We start from the raw sequence: 22,788 nt of genomic DNA, 5'->3' as shown, positions 1-22,788 counted from the left end.
TTTCCTAATCGACAAAAATTGGAAACGACCTAAATGTTTATTTACATGTAAATGATAAATACATTGCGATATAGTCATGTAATCACACACAACAATGGAAATAAGCGAACTATTGTTAACATGCAACAATATGGGTAAAATCTCAAAAGTTTATATTGAGCACAAGAAGCCAGAAACTAAAGGAGTACATACTGTATGATTCTGTTTATATAAATTTAAAATATATATACATAAAAGGTGGTAAGCTGGTAGGAATTAGAATAAGGGTCACAGAAGAGTTATTTACTGTAAGGTACATAAGGGAGTTTGGCTTCCAGAATAGTTCTTTTTCTTGATGTCTGTGTTGGTTACCTTACTGTATACATATTCAGTATTTCAACAAGCTGTGCATTTAATAGTAGTGCACTTTGTATGTTAGACTTCAAAAAAAAAAAAAAGAAATAGTTTTCTATACATTACCAATGAACAATAAGAATTTGAAATTTCGAAAAATATTATCTAGAAATATTATAATTACAAATAGCTAGAAATATATCTAATGAAAGAAGGCATAAGACATCTGCATGGAAAACTATAATACAGTATTGTAAAAACATAAGTAGAACTTAGTAAAAGGATATGTTATGGCTGGGGTTGGAAGCATTAATGTCATGGAGTTGTAAATTACCCTCAAATTAACCTATAAATAGATTCAGTACAATTGCAATTCCAATCCTGGCAGGGGTTTGCTGTGTGTGTGTGTGTGTGTGTGTGTGTGTGTGTGTGTGTGTAGATGCATGTATGTGTGTGAGCGTGTGGCAATTCACTAGCTGATTCCAAACAAGATAAACAGATTTAAAGGCCCCAAAACAGACAAGATAATCCTGAAGATAAAGTCAGAATAGGATATTGTTATCAAACCCCAAGATCAAGTGAAGTTTAATATATTTCTTTATTGCTCACTTGATAGTATACAAGGAATCCTGGAGTCTGTGGTACTTTCCATCCGGTGGCTTTGTCGTTTCTTGGAGCCCCAGAATCTGCTGGTACCTCTGCCTAGGCTGAGAGATGGAGAAAGATAGAGACAGAATCAACATGTAATTTTTTTTAATGATCCAGTCCTTTGTATTTCAACTTACCCTATATTGGTCAAAAGTAGGTCTCAGGGCCTCATCTAAATGTAAATGAGACTGGAAAAGTTTTATTTCAACTCTTGAATGGGAGGGAGAACACAAATACTGGAAATCGTCAGCATTCGAATTCATAGTAGTCTATGCCATCACAATGATAATTGGGTTTTTTTCCCCCTAGGAGAAATGTTGCATCAATTAAATCTTATATCTTTTCAGGTTTTATATCACTACCACAATTTCCTAAAAACTTCAAAAGTTTGATGCTTCAAAATGGAATAGACATGGTTTGCTGATTTATCAGTTATTATGTAAACTTTCTAAGAAAACTGCTATTGCTTGAACACTAATTATGAAATTCAATTTCAGTGTAAGCTCTTTTTTGGGTGGGGGGAGGTCTACTGTTCAGAAGATCAAAAGAAAGGAATGAGAAATTTGACAAAGTACTAATAATACAAACTTTGTGGAAAATGAAGCAGAAGTCCCAAGAAGAGAAATGTTAATGCAAGTGAGCCAAGATTTATTCCGAGTCCTTCAGCAATTAAAATATTTTGCATATGAATGCCTTTGGAATATTTGCTATCCTTATTGTAAGCCTCAAATGCATCAGCTTTCATTTTCTAAACTGTAAAGAGGAAACAAACAAATGAAACTAGCTCCACTGTGTTTCATACAGATGTGTCAAGATGCTTAGACTCCCTGTTCTATTTTCCCAAACCAGATGCTTAGGGATATGCCATGACTGGATGATTTCTTTTCTATCAAGATGTTGTTTCACAGGCAGCCTGTTTCTTTATGGACCATGGATTAAAGTGACAGAGAGCCATGTGGTAATACACAAAAAAGATAGCCAAAAAAAAAAGTTATAATAAGGTAAGGAGATACTTCTAATAGGTTTTACATTTTCAGTACTTCAAGTAACACATACACATATTATTCAAAAGAGAGAGAGAAGAAATCTTATTCAAACCAGAACTGAGTTGATGTATACAAATGTTAACCTTATTTTGGTATTAATTTTTTGGACCTTGTGAGTTATGGAATTTTCTTTTGTGTGTTTACACAGCATAGTATTTGTGTTCGATTTAATTTCAGGGATAAAAAAAAAAAAACAGATTCAGAGGAGCTTTGCCTTCCAACAACCCAATGATAAAAATATATATTTAAAGGAACAGAGTTTAAAAATACAGGCCTCAGAATTATGATAGAAATTAGCACATCCTATAAAGCCTGAAAGACCCCAAAATGTTTTCTGTTGTTGTAGCAGTATTTTCCATGCTCATTATATTGCATAATAGTCCTATTCACACTCAGTGATTTTTACATTTTTCTCAATTAGACAACAATATAATGTCTGTGCAGTGTATGTCGGGAAATGGAGATGTGTTTGGGAATACTCCAGCTGACTGCCAGAGAGCTTCTGCCACTATTTCGCACATATATCTCCACCATAGCTCAGTTGTATCTTCTTGTAAAGATTTGATAGTGTACTAGTTTATAAGGAAAAGGTATTCAGCAAATTGACTTTTAGTCCAACAAATGTTAATTTTCTCTCTGTATGACTACATTGAGAAAAGCTATGTTAATGTTTGTCGAAAATCTGTTATCTAATTGTGATAGGGGCGCCTGGGTGGCTGAGTCAGTTGAGCCCGGACTTCAGGCTCAGGTCATGATCTTCTGGTCCATAGGTTCTAGCCCCACATAGGGCTCTGTGCTGACAGTTCAGAGCCTGGAGGCTACTTTGGATTCTGTGTCCCTCTCCCTCTCTGCCCCTCCCCCGCTCACACTCTGCCGGTCTCTCTCTCTGTCAAAAATAAAATTAAAAAATATTTTGATTATTTCCCAGTAATCATCATTTAATATGTTGATGCAAATAACTGAAAAAGCTTTTTAAATTTTTAATGCTATTTTATTTATTTCTGAGAGAGAGAGACAGCATGAGCAGGGGAGGGTCAGAGAGAGAGGGAGACACAGAATCTGAAGCAGGCTCCAGGCTCTGAGCTAGCTGTCAGCACAGAGCTCGACGCAGGGCTCGAACCCATGAACCGTGAGATCAGCCGAAGTCGGACGCTTAACTGACTGAGCCACCCAGGCGCCCCGAAAAAAACTGAAATCTTAAATTAATTGAAATATTCTAGGATTTATAATTTTCAATTTTCAATTACGAGTGATTTTTTTTTTTTTTACAAAAAGTGGTTATAGGGACGCCTGGGTGGCTCAGTCAGTTGGGCGGCTGACTTCGGCTCAGGTCATGATCTCACAGTTTATGGGTTTGAACTTCACGTTGGGCTCTGTGCTGACAGCTCAGAGCCTGGAGCCTGTTTCGGATTCTGTGTCTCCCTCTCTCTCTGACCCTTCCCTTCTCACACTGTCTCTCTCTCACACAAATAAATTAAAAATTAAAAAAAATAGTTATAGAATTTAGGGACAAATATCCATTAATGGGGAACAGAATTTAGTAAAACATAATGCATTCATAATTTTTTTACAAGACAGATTTTAGAAAGTTAATTAGATATATAAATTGATCCACAATATATTGAGCCTTGAAAGCATAGAAGATACCAATTTTTTGATATTCCTAGTACTTTTTTCTACCCCATATTTTGAAACATGCAATTGTTTTCTTCTGGCTCCACGCAGCTCAAAGGAGAATCATTTGATTCTGCACGGGGTGGCCAGGCATAGTTTCCTCATGTCTAACAACAGTTTTGGACATTTAATAAAGGGTGGGTTAATTAGGGTGCCTCCTGATAATAAAAATGCATGCAATTTTAAGGGAATAGTGTCTTTTTTTTTTTTTTTCACTGTAGGACCATTGTGGTGGATATGAGCTTTATGGTCCATAAGACAAGGAAATATTGAGGTGGAGTAGGGAACATGATTCTTTAGTACCACGGAAGTGAAAAATCATGACACATGTGATTGTGTCTTAAGTATTACAGGAGTGAAAAAGCATTCAATGATGAAGAAAAGTAGTCGCTTGGTGGGGGGGGGGGTGATGGGCCCAAACATACATGGAAAAGAATAGAGCTCTTTGTGATCAATTTAGGAAAGTTTCATGTAAGATCCAGAACTTAAGATCGAGTTAAGCTATGAATGAATGAAAAATCTGAAGCATTAAACACAATTTGTTAGAATTAGTGTCGACTCACTAAGAGGAATTTTGGGAATAAGAAATAAAATTTCAAAATATGAAAATAAATGAATCAATAAATTATATTGCTTATGCCAAATACTTGTACATACATTTGAATAGATTTTCAGGCTCAAGACCATTATTGCTGGAAAATTTTTGCGTGTGTGTGTTTGGAGTTTGTCTGCATTTTGTTGCTGCCATTGTTGATTTGAAATTTTTTTATTAAGGAATTTTTCAGACTTCTGGAAAAGTAAACAAAATAGTATAAAGAAACTTATGTGGCCATCAACTAACTTCAGTGATTATGACTAAGTTTGTTTTGTGTTTAACTCTGCCAACTCCCTCTTCTCAACTGCATTATTTTGAAGCAAATCTCAGAATATCCTGTTATTTGTCACTAACTTGTTCAATGTTTATGTGTGCTGAAATGCCTATGAACGATAACGTGTCAGTACCAATGAGGAAGACTAGCACCCATATATTGATTTCTAAATACAATTTTCCATTTAAACACAAGGCGATTTAAAACACCTTGTGGGAGGTAATTGATTCTGGGGAAAGGGCACAGCTTAAAAATTCAGTTTCCATAAAGTAACTGCTAAAACAAAGAAAATGATAAGGGAGAGCCCAAGAGGATCTCCACTGGTCAAATTTAGGATATTATATGATAGCAGCAGCTTCTACATCATGAAATAAAGAATCTATAAAGTGACATTGATAATACTGATAATCCATATATACTCATAAATTAAAACCTCTTTCTTACAATGGGATACCCAGTCATTAATATAGAAGAATTATGAGAATAGAAATTCACGACTTTTCTGTCATCCTTGTAATAATTAATTCAAGTAAGAATAATCAATGGATGCCAAAACTACTAAGAAACAGGATATTTATATGCATTTAAAATGTCTCTTTCACATCTAGAGTTATACTAATAAAATTTCAGAACATCAGTAACAAACACAAAGTATTAAAATAATTTGAAAGAAAGAGAGGGATTTAATCTGCAAAGAGGTACAAAATTCAAATGATGCTGGGGTCAACCCCCAAGAAAAGGGGTTGGCAATATTTTCAAAGCTCTCTCAGGGAACAGTACACTTACCAGTATCAGTTTTAATAATATCCAAGGAAATTCTAAAAGTAAAATGTCTTCATATCATGTGATTTTGGTGACATTACTAGGTAGTGATTAAGAGTATAGCCTCCAGAGAGTTGGATTGGGTTGAAATACTGTCTCAACTGATGAGTGAGCTTAGCCTTAGTAGTCAGCAACATCTTTTCCTCAATTTTCTCATCTACAAAACTGGGTAAATAATTATAATTACTTCTTATGTCTCTTGTGTATACTTAAAGAATTCATAAACATGAAGTGAATAAAATAACTGTTATGGATAATAGTCACGGCTTGTAGTAAAAGTTTAGTGCATTTTAGTACACAAAGTCCTATAGATAGATCTGTCCTACAGAGTAGGATATTTATTTAATTTTCATCTGAAACTTTAAAAATATTAGCCATATTTAAAAGTTAAATATTATTTAAAAGCTTCCTGCTTCAAAATGCATATTATATGCTCATCTTGAACTATTAAAACCATTCAACAGGGAAATGAATAGTAGAGTATTTAATCAAATAGTGGTACAATAAAATGACAACATTTTGAAGCCATTATAATGGTAACATGGTGATTTATGATTTTTTTTAATAAGGGAAAGTATATATATGTAATTCTTGGAAATGTGGTATATGTTAAAACCTTAGTATAATTTATTTTTGGATCTTGTTTGTGGTGACATTATTTTCTTTTTGCATCATGCAAATTCCAAATTTCTTATAATTTTATACATACACACAAACACATATGCATACACATTTATGAATTCTAAGAACTGTATCTCTCCTACCTGTAAGTGTTTAATGGTAAAATAATAGGCTCATCTGTGAGCCACTGCCAAGCAGATGCCTTTTCAGCATTTGCAAATTTCTGTGCCAAATTTTTAAAATGTCATATGTTAATGTGTTGGATAATTATATATTTATATGCAATGAAGGTATTAAAGCCATCTTAATTCTGTAGATTAAACTAAGTTGAGAACAAGTGATCATTATAAATAAATGGTTGATTTATTGCTAATATTCTGTCTCCATATTTCTGTCGAACATTAGTATTAGAACTCGAAGGGAAACTTTGTTTCTGTACTAAATGAAAGTCAGATATTTCCATAATATGTTCCATTTAGACCAAGTAATTTTGATTAATCATTAACTCATATCCCCTGAAACAAATTTGTATTTTAAGTTGATGTGTTGCCTAAGTGAATAGGATTATTTGTCAAATATAATAGACAACCCATCTCTGTGAAGGTGAACTCCTAGAAGATGAATCCATTTTTTAAATGAGTGATACACTCAGATTCAAAGTTATCTTCCTTTAAAATAAATCCATTTCCATTATATGGTTCACTTCTCTCAGTATCTTTTAGGACATACAGGAATTAATGGTGGTGGTGACATTTCTGTTATTGTAGTGAATATAAGTGATTTATATTTTTTTACTCAAAAAGCAGCATAACTTTGTTCAAATTTGCAGTAAAAATTATTCATTAGAAGAATTATAGTGAAATAAAAAAAAATCTCAGAAGAGGCATATGTTTCCCTGAGACTCACAAATAGTCTTTATGTCATTATCCATTTATTAAATTGGCCTATAAGTACATTCTCAAAGTTCAGATGAATGATCTGCTTGCAGTATTAATCCCCCCTGAATATGTTTAGACCAAAGCTTTATAACCTCTATTTATTATGGCAGACAATGCTACCAGAAAATATCCGCTTTTAAAATCTTATTACTGTCAAATTCTTTATCTAGACCAGTGACTTGACATTCTCGCATGAGTGAGCATTAAAGCGTTTGCCTTTTTAACCTCATGATCCTAGAGCATAAATCATTTATAACAGATTCAATTCTCTGTGTCTTTTCAGTGTTATTAGAGTCGTATCTTTCATTCTGGCCTATGTTTTCAATTTAATATATTCTAAGAACTTTCTTTTTTCTTTCCTCCCTCCCTCCCTCCTTTCCTTCCTTCCTTCCTTCCTTCCTTCTTTCCTTCCTTCCTTCCTTCTCGCTTTCCCTCTCTCTTTCTCCCTCTATATGTATATGTATAAGTTTAAAAACATATATGTGTATATATGTATAAAATACTTAAGAATATATCATATGTGTTGCAAGGTAAGAATATAGGTAAACAAAGAAGAGGATATTAACCTTGTGATGACATAAATCATGTACAATATTTTATTTCTTTTTTATATATTTTAATTTCAGACATTTTCACAAGTAACTACATGCTGAGTTAGTGCTCATGTTTCTGTTATGTCATAGCATTTGTGTTATCGTGGGAAAAATGGTTGAAAGTCTTTATTTTGCCTTGGTGCCATAAAAAAATCTCTGCATTTAAAGGAATACATACCCTTACACTTGAGAAAATAGAAAGCCTTACACAAAAGAAAATATAAAACCAGAATGAGCCAAAGCATTTTTAAAATTGAGTGGCTAATTCTCAATTTGGCTTTCATGTGAAAAATAGGTTTTGCCAAAGACAATGACTATATTTGGATGACTTAAATATAATCACTAGAAAGTATATATGTTGAGAGATGTTATATTTTATGTCTTTCTTTAATATAAAAATACTGTAGAATGTGCTCTACTAAGTGACTAAAGAAGGAAATATAATTGGACTAAACAAACAGTATCATCTATTATTATCATATATTAATATACTTCACATTATATATTTTAAGTTATTTCCTGCTTTATTATATCATAGTAAAAATGAACTTATTCTCTGATACTTGACTACTATGTGATTCACATTGTTGAAAATAGTATCTGTCTCAATTGCCCAAATAAGTCCATTTTTTCCTTCTCAATGTTTTCCCCATACAATCTATTGATGGAAAGAGATGTGTTGTTTCTTTATCTTACATTTCCATCTCCTCCACTAATATCATGTTCTTTCTTGTCTAGAGATGCATTTTTACAGTGCTTCTCTGGCAGACAGGCTCAACAGCTGCACATTAATTTCACAAAAATAAGAGTTTTAGATGATTTTTCATGAAGTTATTATAGGATATATGTACCCCAGTTTTATTTCAAGGTGGGGCTAGGGATATAGAAAAGAATGGTATAGTAACTGAAATGCTTTCCTTTCAAGCATTTCTCAACGGATCTGTGGAAAATCCTTCTTTTCTCGTAATCATGTGTGAATGAAACTCTTCAAAGAAATGTAATGTTTCATAGAATCAAAATTTCTCTTGATAGTTTTGTGCTAGGTGAGAAGTACTGAATATTTCATCAATATTGTGGATATTTGATATCATAACCAATTTTGAAAAACATGACTTGAAAAGGCAAATAACCTCTAAGTGCTTTTCTCAAATTATTTTGATGTTGTTCATATAAGATAAATAGCACTTAATACTGTCCTACAACAACAATTGCAATCTGTTTAGGTTTTATTCACAAGACTCTTTCACTTTGTATTAATGAATTGAAAATCAGTATTTCTAGGCCAAATATTTACATCAAAGTTTGTCCCAATATTCTTATGCCTATAGGATGGATATATTTGCTTGTTTGTTTGTTTGTTTCATTAAATTCAACATACTGCCGTTAATACATTAATTTATTTATTACCCAGTACTTTGTGAAAATTTACCTATGAGTAAGACATTATTCAGGCATTTCAACAAGTAACAAGATGACTACACCACCACCACCACCACCAGGGCACTCTTGACACATAGACTCTAGAACTATCTATAACAAAAGGAAATATATATGAGGCTGGCACTGCTGACCTGACACTGAAGTTGTCCCCAAGGATATTTCATTATTTTTTATATTCTCTTAGATTTGAATATTAATTTCCTTCTGTGGTTTTTGTGTATATTTCTAATATTTCGAGTGTATATGTTCTCTCTCTCTCCCTCCCTCCCTGTCTTACACACACACACACACACATACACACACAGGCCTTGCAATCTTTTTAAAAAACATTTATTTATTTTGAGAGGCCAAGTGCAAATAGGGGAGGGGCAAAGAAAGAGGGAGAGAGAATCCAAAGCAGCCTCCATGCTCAGCACAGAGCCCTATGAGGGGCTTCATCTCACATACTGTGAGATTACCTGAGACAAAACAGAGTCAAACACCTGATTGACTAAGCTACACCGACACTTCTCTTTTTAGTTCTTTACTCATTTTTTTTTTCATCCAGCATTTTTGGCAGGAGATGAGTTGATTTTTTTTTTATAACTTCTATTGTTGAAAGTCTATTTTTTATATTGTTTCTAATTTTGTACATCATTCACACTATTTTAGTAAAATGATTTCAAAACTACATTTTTGTTTCTTTTTCCCAGTTGCTTATTTCTCTTAAAAGTTTTCTTGCTGGTTGTTAATTTTATCCTATTCTCTAATGTTACTATGTTTCAATAACTTAAATGAGATAATTTCCCTCTTATGTTATTCCCTCAGCTACCTTGTCAGGTTTCATTCTTCTGGGCATGCAAACATTTGAGACTTTTTTTAAGCATGTATTTTCATAGTTTGAAAAGAGCCCTTTCTCTCTCTCTCTCTCTCTCTCTCTCTCTTTTTCTTACACACAACACTTGTACAATTATACTAAGCTTATTTGTATTGTTTGTTTTTCATTACAAATAAATCTTGGAGGTTTTTCCACATCAGCATTTATTCATATGGCTCTATTTTTTTAAGCAACATTGTTTTTCATTGTAAGCAGTGCTACAACAAATTATCTTTCTTCCACCCATTATTTTGACATTTTTGTTACTACTGAAAACAAAGAAATAAAATTGTGTATGTTTGTGAATACAAATGGAATTATATACATTGAGTAAATTACTAGCAGTGAAATTGCCAAATTATCCTATAATATGTTTCATCAGGTTCTCCAGAAATGTGGGGATGCCTGTCTCCAAATTCTCATAGGCACCAAGCATTATTAAGCTTTTAAATTTGCAACTGTATGGTCAGTAAAAAATAGAACTTCATTATTGTTTGGATTTTGAAATGTGTTAATTAAAAATAGGGTTTAGTATTTAAATGTTTTATGGATTTTCTACTTTTTTCTGCAAATTATCTACATATAAAATTTGTCTTTTAAAGTGATTTTATTTTTCAGAAAATGTATGGAGAAAAAATGCATACTTGATGTCTATGCCTAATTACTTCTCTGTTATACTTTTTTTTTGAACATAATAGGTATTAAAATAAATCTCTATATTAATTCTCCATTGCCATTTTGTTTACCATGTTTTTAGACTGTCAATATTATTTAGCTTTAGACTTTCAAAAACGCAGAGACCTTAGTAACTAACTGAAAAATAGGAAGTCAGAAGGAACAATGATTTTAAATTGCATATTATCACAAAGATAAAATTTTATTGTATTTTACAAATACTCATCACAAACCCATTTGTTTTAATGGCAATATAATTTCAGTAAGCAACTTCCATGCCTTAAGAATTAAGTATTTTATTTATGACCTTTTTTCTTTTTTTTAAAAAAAATTTTTAATGTTTTATTTATTTCTAGGAGAGAGAGAGAGAGAGAGAGAGTGAGGAGGGGAGGGTCAGAGAGAGAGGGAGACACAGACTCTGAAACAGGCTCCAGGCTCTGAGCTGGCAGTCAGCACAGAGCCCGACGCGAGGCTCGAACCCACGAACCGCGAGATCATGACCTAAGCGAAAGTCGGACGCTTAACCGACTAAGCCACCCAGGCTCCCCTATGACCTTTTTTCATCAGCCTTTTGATAAACAAGTTTTTCTGTGGCAGGTTATACCTGTCACATGTATACCATACATACCATGGATGTACATATTAAATTATGAGATGGCATGTCATAGACAAAGTAGTTTACCAAAAAGCTGTTACAGACATTCTAGTCAGCAGGAGCTTTTCCATTAAAAATATCCATTTGGATAGGTAGAACATTGGAAAGTGGAAGATTTGACATTTTTCAAACAGTCACATTTACATATCTGTCCTTAGCTATCCTTAGGCCTGGACTATGCTTCCTGATCACTTGAAAAAATTTACAGTGATTTCTTCATCACACAAAAACTTATGAGTCTATGAATATAAAACAGAAATGCTGCCAAAATAATTTCAGTTTTCTTCTTTCATTCTCATCGCAAATTGATGGATTTGTGGAATGCTTTGAGAATGCATGAGCAGGTAGAAACCATCCCTAATGGATATTTCTCACAATAGAGGATGAAAGGGTATCACTCTATCAGTGAACACAATCATAGATACAGTAGCTCAACAAAAAATGTCAATGCTAAAGATACCTTTTGTTAAGCTGTGGGGAAAGCCAAACTATTTTGGAAACCAATCCATAGGTGAAAATTGAACCAAAACTTTACACTTTCTATAGACTACAGATCAAAATAAATGATATTTTTATAATTTGTTTATATCTAAAATTAAACCTTCAGAACATAATCTGCAATATTATCTGTTACCTATAATGTATAACAATGCAAGTGTGATGTTTTTCTTCATCGATAATATAAATTAATGATGATTTTATATGGCTATATTATGAACTTGTTAATATACAAGGCAAGTTTTTTGGGGTTTTTTTGATTTTTTGTTTTGTTTTGGTTTGGTTTTTTAGTTTTGTTTTGTTCTTTACGTTTGGTGACTGAAGTTGCTTTTTTATAAATATATGCATCATTGCTATTTTAACCCCCCTAGCATTTTAAAGATATATTAAATTCAAGTTATAAATATTTGTTTTACTTGGAGATTGTCCTTTTCTCATATTAAATATATATTTCATTCATCTCAAGAAAAATAATATAAGATAGAAAACTTTAAGAGGATCAGCCAAAGACATCTATTTAATCATTAGAATCTAGTTAATTACACATTTGGTGACTGCAAAAGTCAGACAGGGTACTATACATCAGAACACGAATTGAGAAAAGCATGACCCTTTACCCTTAAGAACTTGTGAGGTTTGAAGAGATAAGCACATACATTTTGACTACACTCCACATGTAATCAAGGATAAGTAGATATCTATAAAAACTGTCATGTGAAACCAAAGAAGACTGTGTTTCACTTTGCTTTACACAAAGTTGATGATGATTTCAAGGAGGAGGTAATGCTTGATTTAGTGTGTGGACAAAGATTTTTCAGGCAAATAGAGAAATGAGACATGGGATGGCAAATCCACTGATTTCATGGAACTACTCTCTTCTCAATTTCCCTGGTAGACACTTCCTCACCCTTCACATCAGTACAGGACTCCAGGCACAAATTATCATTAGAGCACAACTTACCCACAAATATATGCTGGATTGTTTGTCCTGGAGTAAATAGTGGCACATCAGCATGAAAGTTAATGTTGAGTTCAGAATTCTTCAATATATTCTCTAAGTCTGGAGGAAAGGTAAATGTGTCATATGATCATAAAGCATGCCTCATGTTACTTTGCAGCCTACTTGAAAAATAGAAGTCATGATGTCATGATCTAAGAAGTCATGATTTAGAGGTATAGGATAAAGGAGGGAAGGAACAGATGTGCATTTTATAACCATAATTTTGGTAGCAATTTGGATACTGAATTGGAGTGGGAAAAATCAGAAGAATGAAGTTAAAAGTTATCAGGAACTTCTCTGGTTGCAAGATGATGCAAACTAAACTGTTACTAGTTTTGGATAGACATTTCATACAGTTTGAAAGCTTGTGAATTGGCATATAATTTGGTAGGTCTGGTGTGGTAGCACACTGGAATTCTATAGCAAGAAGATAGGAATTGAATTCTGATTTTGATACCTACCAACTATTAACTACTCAGTATTATAATGTCTTCAAAACTCAATTTCTTCCTTCCTAAAAATGAAATAATGCTATTTTTTATTTTAGAGATTTATCCTAAGAATTTAATAAATAAAATAATAAGTGTCTGGAATTGAGCAGATTTTCAATATAAGTTTCTTGGAACAAGAAATGAGCAAAAGAGAGGGAAAGAGGCAACTATAGCTTTGAGGTTAGAGACCATGAGAGCTTTATTTCTGATTATTTGTTATTTGCCCATTTATTGGCCTCACATTAACATCTTATTACACATCTCCTCCCATAGACTATACAAACATGCATCGAACAGCCATATAGTAAGTTCCAGAAATGCTAATGATGTATACTTCATCTACTCATTTTGCTGGGTTTCATTCTGAAAATGCTTTTTCTTTGGGAAATGTCTTCATTTTTGGCTCACATTTTCTTAGATCAAAAACTCTTTGGAGCCAACTGTTTAGATTTTGTACGTGTGTTTCCTTTGATTTTGCTTCTGCTTCTGCTAGACTTGGCAGCTGGAACTTATCCTTGAGATTTGGGTGGGAAGTTCTCTATTTTGAAGTACCATTTGGTAAATTGATCTTTTCTTCACATATGGCCAAAGCAGTTGAGTTGGAGATTAAGAGGTAGCCATTTCTGAGCTGCTTCCTTTTAGAGCTGGATTGAGCTGGATTAGGTTTTAAGCCTTTCATCTACTTCTCCTGTTAAATTCTATCAAAAGAAGCTATTAGTGAGGGACTAGAATTTACAATAGCATTACTTTATTAGCTTTGATATACAATCAAGGGCATGGTGTAGAAAAGAGGGAGGATAAGTCAGTACTGGGGCAATGAGAAGAGAAAGAACAGGATATCCAGACATTTACTTTTATTATTAAGGATAGTTGCTGAAAAAATAAATATCATATAGTAACTACTTTCCAAAAGTAATTATTTTTTTCTCATAAAGGAAATTCCTCATAAAAAAGCAAAAAGACATTTTTTGGACCATGACAAAGAGGCTTAAAATGAATGATAACATATTATGTTGTCATACACAGACACACAATAGCATGCATATTTGCAGAAGAGTTTTGGGTATGATGGTTATACATGCTTTCTTTCCCTTCTCCTGTGTCATCTCTGGCAGCTGTTTTATACTAGGGATGTCCCTCACTTTCAGTTTTCAGGAGATAGGTTTCAAATGTTTATCTTGACTTCTTTCAAATAATGTTTATTTTAGGTCAAATTTCTTTTAATTTAGAGTTAAGATCCTCAGCATCTAATTTTAATGGAAATTTCTCTCAAACCTACCAATGCTTTTCATTTATTCACTATAAAAAATGATGTAACACTTAATGTATCCAATCATGTAGTTTTGTTCCTTTATAAATCAAACATGCAAACACAATGAATAAATAAGCAGTCAGTTGGTAGATTCATGGCAATGAAAGGGGTGTAGAACATTTGTTCAGCTTGACAAGTACAAACATTTCTCTACTGATGATTTATATAAATGTCCAAGGTGTATTCATTTTACTGAGAGAAAAAAATTGCAGAAACCATAAAGTGCAAGGGAAAGTGTGTGTTATTGGAAGGTCTGATATTATATATAAGTTATAACATGAATATTTCAGAGTGACTTTGATAGTCCTACAACTGTAGTTCCTCAAAAAGAGAACCTAGAATAGTCTCTGTGATTATTTAAATACAAGTCCAACCCAAGGTTGCAATATATTATTTTTATAGTTTTCTGGTACTAGAGAGTTTAAGTAGAAATATTTCTAAGCCCATCAAATTTCTAAAACCACAATATAAAGCTTACAAAGATCTATGATATGAGAGGAATACATATGCAATCCAGTATCTTTGATCAAATTTAGGGAAGAAGAAAATTATACTTCCAATTCGAAAGCTGCTGAGAGGAAGTATCTCAATTTCTTCAATAAAAGTGCTGAAGGCACTGAAGACAAAAATATTTTCTAACTTTCAAATATGTTACAGCTATAATTTGTATTATTAATAGAATGATTGGTTCCTGAAAAACTGGGAATGACAAGATTCCTGTTTCACATAAAAACAAAGAATAATGTGTTTTGCACATGTCAACTTGGGTTCTCTGGAAAGCACAACCGAGACAAAAGTTTAGAAATACTATAGCAGTACCCAGAATTGAGGGGGAGGAGAGTGAAACAAGAAAGAAGAGAAGGGTAATAAACAAAGTTGTATGAGTTGGCCATACTGAGGACCACTGGTGCTGATTTATTTTAGATCATTATAAGGAATCTTACAGTAAGTCTTACAGTTTTCTGCCCTGGAAGCAATAAACGGGAGTTTTTATCTATTGGCTTCAATCCCTCAAAAGTCACCTGTTACCCCAAAGACCTTAAATCTCCAATACTTTTGGATTGTTCCTACCCCTTCTCTTTTAGGGCAATCTAGGTTTGTCTGTGGCTCTAGCAGTTTGGAGTTGTGGGAATTAAGTATAATTTCCTCACACTTCCTTTTCTCAATTTTTTTTTTTTGGCCTTACTTCTTACTTCTCTAGTCATGGGACAGGGGGAAGCATAAGAAAAAGTTATGTCTACTCATTTAATTGAATAAGGTTTTAATCCCCTCCTTGGTTGACTCATGTCTTAGGGCTAGATGCGGCAGAAAATGGCTCATTCCTATACAAACCCCTAGAATTTGATTCTTTCTTATGTTACCTGGCAGTCCCTTTCATTTGACCCATGGCTTTCAGCCTGTACACAACAGCTTTGTACAGTCCACACATCCATACTAACATTGTTTGGACAAGATGAAAATCCCTGATCTCATGTACTTTCTTCAGTCCTTGAACTTTATTTAAGACCCATCATTTTTATCACTGTCAGGCCATGAGAAGTGCTGGGGTTGGGGTACCTGGGTTATTCAGATGGTGAAGCCTCCAACTCTTAATTTTGGCTCATGTCATGATCTCTCATGGTCGATCAGTATTTCTCAAGGTCGGTGGTGGGATCGAGCCAAGCGTGTCATGTGGCTCTCTGCTAAGTGTGGAGCCTGTTTAGGATTCTCTCTCTCCCTCTGCCCCTCCCCCACTCATTCTCTCTCTCTCTCTCTCTCTCTCTCTCTCTTTCTCTCTCTTCTCTGTCTGTCTTTCTCTCAAAAGAAAAAAAAAAAGAATAAATAATGTACATTAAAAAAAGAGGAGGAAGTACAAGAATCAGTGTAGCATTTTTGCCTTTTCTGTGTGTGGAGGTTCTCAATCATATGTCTTGCCAAGATTTAAAGAATTAGTGAAATGGATGATGGGTTAGGCTACACAGATCACCCTCAAGACTGAAGAACTTATTTCTGCAACTGCTGAGGTTGTTACTGGAAAGTGCTCAGCCTTCTTAGGAATTTTCTGGTTAAATGCTTTGCCCAGAGTTACACCTGCCCCCAGGTGCAGCCTACATTCAGTAACTTCACATAGTGCAGGTATAAAGGTATGGCCCTTCAAATTAATTTAGGTCTCCTCTGAAGAGCCTTCCAAATCTAGAACTTTCTGTAGGGTCAGTTGGGTTCTTCACTGTAACCATCTTGTACCACAAATCAACGTCTCTCTCTACGCATTCTTAATTCCTTGCCCTTATTTCCATAAATGTTGATTTCAGTTGTGCTTCCTAATAAACATCCTTTTATTCTGCAAAACTTGACTTGAGGAAGATGGCAAGCACTCCTCCACTCTAGAGCGTAGGAAATATCCTTTTCCCAGAACACTGTACTACCACAAAGAGACAACCTTCTCTTTGGCATGCTGGTAGAGGCAGGCTAGTGAACTTAGTGCCAGTTTTGTAGGTCTTAAGAAGTCTCTCGGAGTGGGGATTGTTTGTCATTTCTAGGGCTCTCTGAACATAGAATGGGGGTTGGGGTAATTTCCTTCTTTTATCCTCAAGAAAAGCTATTGTGTTAGTTCCCGTTAGCAGAACAATAGGAAAACTCTCAATATCTGGTTACCTTTGGTTTATTTTTCTCTTCATTATGAGGGCACCAGCTCTTCAATGCAAGTTTATTTGTTTTTCTTTTTCAGGACAGCAAAAAAAAATTACTTTCATTACAATTATGACACTACAACAGCCAATTAAAATGAGCATAAGTTACCTAATGCATGATTTAAAAAATGTTCAACACGTATTAACATTTAAGTGTTTGTGTATTTAATAGTAATCACTGGCAACACAATCGAATATGTCTTAACTTTTGCTAAGCTTAAAAACTAAATCAGTTTCTCCTATTTTTCTTCAATAAGCACATAAAAATACACTCTTTCTTATGTGATCTTTCAGATTTTCATTATGACATGTTACTACTCCTTTGCTTGTACATTTAATATTATACTGCTTTGTCTTCATTTACCCTTCAGTTACTGAGGTGAAAATTCTGACCCAGAGCATACTAATTACTTGGCTTATTAGCTTCACATTATATCAGTAATGGGGTGATAGTCAGCATAATTACTACGACTTGAAAAATTATGCTTTGCTTTAATATCATGAACTCTGAGATGTTCTCTATTTTTTACAACTATTCTAAGGTTGTTAAACAGAATTTTTATATGTTTAACTTTTAAGAGAACGATATTTCAGAATATTTTCCTTTTGAAGTTCCCTTTTAACATTAGAATAAACTCTGTGTAGAATAACAAAAATAATTCAACTGGAATTTCAATAACATCTTTTATCTTTTAAACTCTATGCTTGTTTTGTGTTGATTTTCTCATTTAATAGATGATTGTATTAAATTGAGTGATTTCTTAGGTTGTTCATGTAGCCAATTTATTTTAGAAAATAATTCCCAATTCTTGCATGTTAAAAGGCATATGTAATGCAACATGCAAGTGATCAAGTTGGAACATACAACAATTCATTTCTAGCACTGATCCATCATATGGCTAGTTTGTGTCCATCAGCAATCCTCCACGTGTGCCCTTCCTGAAGCTGCATGCTTACTTATTTGAAGGGGATGAGACACAGGGCAGAAGTAACCATTCTTATCTTGTTAGAAACACCAACCCCATTTCTCTGTTTTGGGATGATGAACCATAAACAGTCAGAAATTCAGTGAAAATAAGTAACTGCCTATATTCTGTTAGATTCTTATAATGTTTATTAGCTTTTTAAATAAAACATTGAGAAAAACCCAGGGATTATATTCTAATTAGCTACTATCCCTGAACCTCACTAGGAAAGGTTATAGTTTTTGTTCATTAGAACAGGGTTTCACTGTATTGTTATAGTGACTCGTGTAAGCCACTCATGCATACATTTACTTTTACTGTTTAATATAATTAATATATTAGGTAACAATAAATCTGAAAGCTGTAACTGAATTGATCAAATGAAGAGCAAGAGAGGGGGTAAATTTTAATTTGGTAAAAGAAGCAAGTATTTCATATTTAAATATAAATAAAATTGCCAGGATTAATTAAATTAATTAAATGAATACTTATCACATGTCCATTTTGTGCAAGGCATTATTTTAGGTGTTGGAGAGATAGCATAAAGACAAAAAAAAAAAAAACAAATAAAACAAATAAGATCCTGTTAATATGGAGATTCCTTTACAATTTGGGAGTAGGAAAAGTATGGTGTGTGTGTGTGTGTGTGTGTGTGTGTGTGTGTGTATAGTCAAAGATGTACATAGAAATTTGGGAAGTGGAAAGTGATACTTGGAAGAGGAGTTGCTCTTCTAAAATAGGATCACTTAGGCAGGACTTACTCAGAAGCAATTACTGCTTAACCACTTCAAAATTCATTGGTTTAAAACAGCAATTATTATGGCTCATGAGAGTTTGGGCCAGGCAGGTAATTGTGTAGATCTGAACCACAGTCAGTTGTTCTTGGCTAGATTCACTCATGCCTCCACACTCACATGGTGGGCTGCCTCCTTCACATATCTAGATACTTTCAGGTTCTTTACTGGGTTGACAAAAATGCCTGGACCACGTATATATCATCTCAAAGGTTAACTCAAAATTGTTCCCTTGGAAGCTCGTAAAGTTTCAAAAATATGAGCAAATGCATGTGAGGTCTTGTGAAGTGCAGGATTGAAAATATCACAGAGCTGTTCCAAGAGCATTCTGTTGGTCGAAGCAAATCACAAGCCCAACTCAGATTTAAGAGGTGGGGAAGTAGATTTCCCTACTCAGTGAAGGGCCTGCAAAGAACTATTTTTCAGTGGCATGAATAGAGTCAGGGAAGAACTCATGGCCATTTTCTTTCAATCTATCACTTATGAGATTAGAGCAAAATCTGGAAGGATTAAGAATATAACCAGATCATAGACTTCTGGCTAATAAACAAAAATATAAAATTAATAGGTCACTACTTTCTGAGGGTAATTCAATATATTTCTCAAATCAAAACTGGAAAAAATATGTCTTAGGCAACATGTTTAACAATTTCAAAGTGAATTGGAAGAGAAGGCTTAAATAGGGCATTTTTCTGTACTCAGGTATTCATTTAAAATTATTCAGTGTATTTCTACTATAGATCAAGAATTCTTCCAGGCAACAGGGAATGTTCTCATATGGCAGAGAACTTTATTTACCTAATCCTTACTGTTGTTCAGGACTTCCTCTTTTCATCCATGTGGATCTCCAATGCCTCCTATCCAGAAGCTTGTCTGATTTTAATATAAAAAAAGAGACAACAAACAATAAAAAATATGTTAAATGTCATACTAGAAGAAATATAATACACAAAGGAATAGGCGATTAATCTAGTGAGGAGAGTCAAGAAAAATATCCAGAAGAAAGTATTGAGCTAAGTCCTGAGGATGAATAAAGGTTGGCAAAGCAGAGATAAGGGAACAGAAACTCACTGTCCACTAGGAACTAAAAATAACCTAATAGGCCCAGAGGTCTTGAAGACAGGGACAATGTGCCAGGAAAGTTAGTAGTCTCACACTTGTGTGTTTGTCTTTAAATGAATGTTGCTCATTTAAAGGCCATCAGTATTTTAGACCTTAAGCTTTAGTAAATATGACCATTAGGAAATTTTTTCTTTGGCATGTCATTATGACTTATGTTAGCTTTAGCAATCACTGGCTACAGAGAAATTAGCAAATAAAGGCTTGGGGGAAGAGGCAAATGGCTGCCATGGAAACCTTGGTAAACACAGTCATGGGAGCCTCATTATGTGGACCCCAACAGAAGACCTTAAGCCATGTGCTTCTTCTTGAAATTTCAATTGAGGGAGAAACAGAGGGGGCAGGGGGAAACACCCTCAGAGAGACTTTTAGATCCGGCGAAACCACACTATGGAATGGAAGACATTTTAAAAACAATATTTCCTATTTTCACTGAGATGTTCAGCCAAGTCTGCAAGCCACATCTTTAAAGGTCAAAAACACCTGAGATCCACTTGAGCTGTGGAAGACTAAGACTATCCTGGAATTAAAATGTTAGTTCAACATGTAACTAGTTGTGCTAGATTAGCAGTACACTTCTATTTCTATTAATGTTTTAAACTTTATTTGGGTCACTTAGGGCAACTTTAGCCATGTGGTGAGAAATTGACTCAGGATTTGTTAATTTTGAAGCCATGATCATTAGTTTTTATGTCAGAGCTGCATGCACAGAAGAATTTTTAAAAGGAAGTAAAAGCCTATATCCTTTTGTAAAAGTGTATTCCATTCATTTTTAAGAACTTTGGTAGAAAAATAAAACAAAAAAATTCCTAAATTACTGCAAATCCAAAAGCAGAGAAAGACATTTTATAGCCGTGTGCCTTAAATTTTCTTTCTCTGGGTATTACATTTATTCAGAAAATTAAAGAAGCACTAAATCTTCTTGGGGGAAGAATGCTTCAGTGTTAAGTATCAGAGTAATCATTAGCTAGAGAAAGTCAGAATTTTCCTTCTCAGAGAGGTTTAGATCTTAAAGGAGCTGTGAAGGAGAAAGATGAGATCTTGAGGGCATGGTGGATGAGTGCTAAAAGGAAATGGATATGCACCCAGAGCTATGTTCTTAAAGGTGGACAGTTGGACTGCTCCTGGATCAGAATTAGTGTCTGGGCCTAACACATAGAATGAAACAAAAATCAGAGAGCAGAATGAAGTGACTACAATGGAGGGAATGAAGATGAGCATTGTCTTAAAGTTGGGTAGAGTTCTTTGTCCAAGAACAATTAGGTAACAATCTCTAATTAGATCAGTAGAACTAAGTGGGTAATCATTGTATGGTCTTCCAACATTAGGTATCCATTTTAGCCCAAGAAGAAAGATGTTTTTGAGTGAGAAGGGCAGAGTTTACACATTGATTTCAAAATCTGGGGAGAGTTTACAGTTTTAGTCCCAAGTCTAAATGTTTCATTTTAATTCCTTTGATACACATAACAACCTATGAGATGGGTACTACTATCACGCTCCCTTAGTGAGAAATTTAGTAAGTTTCCCAAGTTCCCATTGCTTATAAAATGTCAGACCTGAAAGTTAAATTATGCCAATTAGGCACTAGAGCATATACTCCTACTTCACATTCTAGAGAAAGACTCTAAGCAGAAGTCTGCAGAACACTAATGTTTAAGAGATTCCAAATGGAAAGGACACGTGGTGACTTTTGATATATGCTGAAGAGACATCACACTAAAATCAATTCATGCAAATGCAAAAGGCAAGTATTACGTGCTCGAAATACATAGTCTTCCGATAACGAAATTTAATAAGGATCTTGTGATTAAATTCTTAGGCTTATGTAAAGTATTGAATAGATATCATAGTTCTTGTGTTAACTTCTCTACAGTTTTCTCTATGCCAAGGGTGTCCCAAGATAAAACAGTAAGACTGCATTTTGTAATCAGCACGAGACTAAGACTGCTCATTGAGGTAGTTCTGGGTGTTTTAGAAACTGAATAAAAAGGTTGTTACATTGGAATTTTATTATAAAAATGAATTCTCATGTCCTACATTCTTATTGAGGAGGGGCATCTCATCTTTATATATGGGTATGATGCCAGGATTTTTTCAGGAAAGGACTACATCTGCAAAACTACCAAGATTAAAATGAGTCCCAACATTTCACCATATAGAGTTTATTTTAGCCCAATATTTATAAAGGTGTTATAGCAAGTAAGTCTACCATTGTTCGTCCATTTCTAAGCAACATTGCTTTTTGCTTATATGTGCTGTATAAACTTACACTGCATTTGTTTTAGAAGTGACCTGAAACCTAAAGCCCAATAAACATCCTTCCCCCCTTATAATATGCATTCTAACCTATCATGCCTGTCAAAGTAGTTGGCAGGTGCTATATAAACATTCAGATACATAGAATCTATGAATATTTATGTGCTAAAGTTGCATTTATTTTTACATACCTTATAAATAAATAGGCAAAGACCTGTAAAAGAGAACAATTTAGTCATGTCAGGTGGTCTATAAATAAATTCATCTATGTGTGTGATATGTATTCCAAGTTAATTTAAAGAAGAATACTGAACATTTTTTTATGATGGAAAATTACATAATTAACTTTTTTAAAATTTCAATCTAAACAGTTAACTTGGTTACCTGAACAGAAATGGCTATTTTAAAATTTGTCTCCACAAACTGATTACTGCTTGCATCTGTAAAAATGATTAGAAAAACTAAGTGCTTTGTTTAAATGTCTTTTTATGCATAAAATTTAACAGTAGCTAAG

General features: G+C 33.9%; 1 long non-coding RNA gene across 3 annotated transcripts; it reads right to left on the bottom strand.

Moving 5' to 3' along the window:
- Positions 1 to 912: 912 nt before the first annotated feature.
- Positions 913 to 20,145, bottom strand: LOC120223190. 3 transcript variants are annotated; one of them, XR_005526226.1, is made up of 6 exons: positions 19,971 to 20,145; positions 19,698 to 19,772; positions 17,106 to 17,169; positions 8,974 to 9,074; positions 5,357 to 5,557; positions 913 to 1,040 (listed from the first exon to the last, which is right to left on the bottom strand). It is a non-coding gene; the product is annotated as an uncharacterized LOC120223190 (long non-coding RNA). The 3 variants fall into 3 exon arrangements; XR_005526225.1 differs by lacking the exons at positions 5,357 to 5,557; positions 8,974 to 9,074 and adding an exon at positions 12,630 to 12,728; XR_005526224.1 differs by lacking the exon at positions 5,357 to 5,557.
- Positions 20,146 to 22,788: the final 2,643 nt, after the last annotated feature.

This window comes from Hyaena hyaena, unplaced genomic scaffold, assembly GCF_003009895.1.
Source record: "Hyaena hyaena isolate Hyena2069 unplaced genomic scaffold, ASM300989v1 scaffold_965, whole genome shotgun sequence".
NCBI classification, from domain to species: domain Eukaryota; kingdom Metazoa; phylum Chordata; class Mammalia; order Carnivora; family Hyaenidae; genus Hyaena; species Hyaena hyaena.
This window is presented reverse-complemented; position numbering and strand designations above follow the sequence as displayed.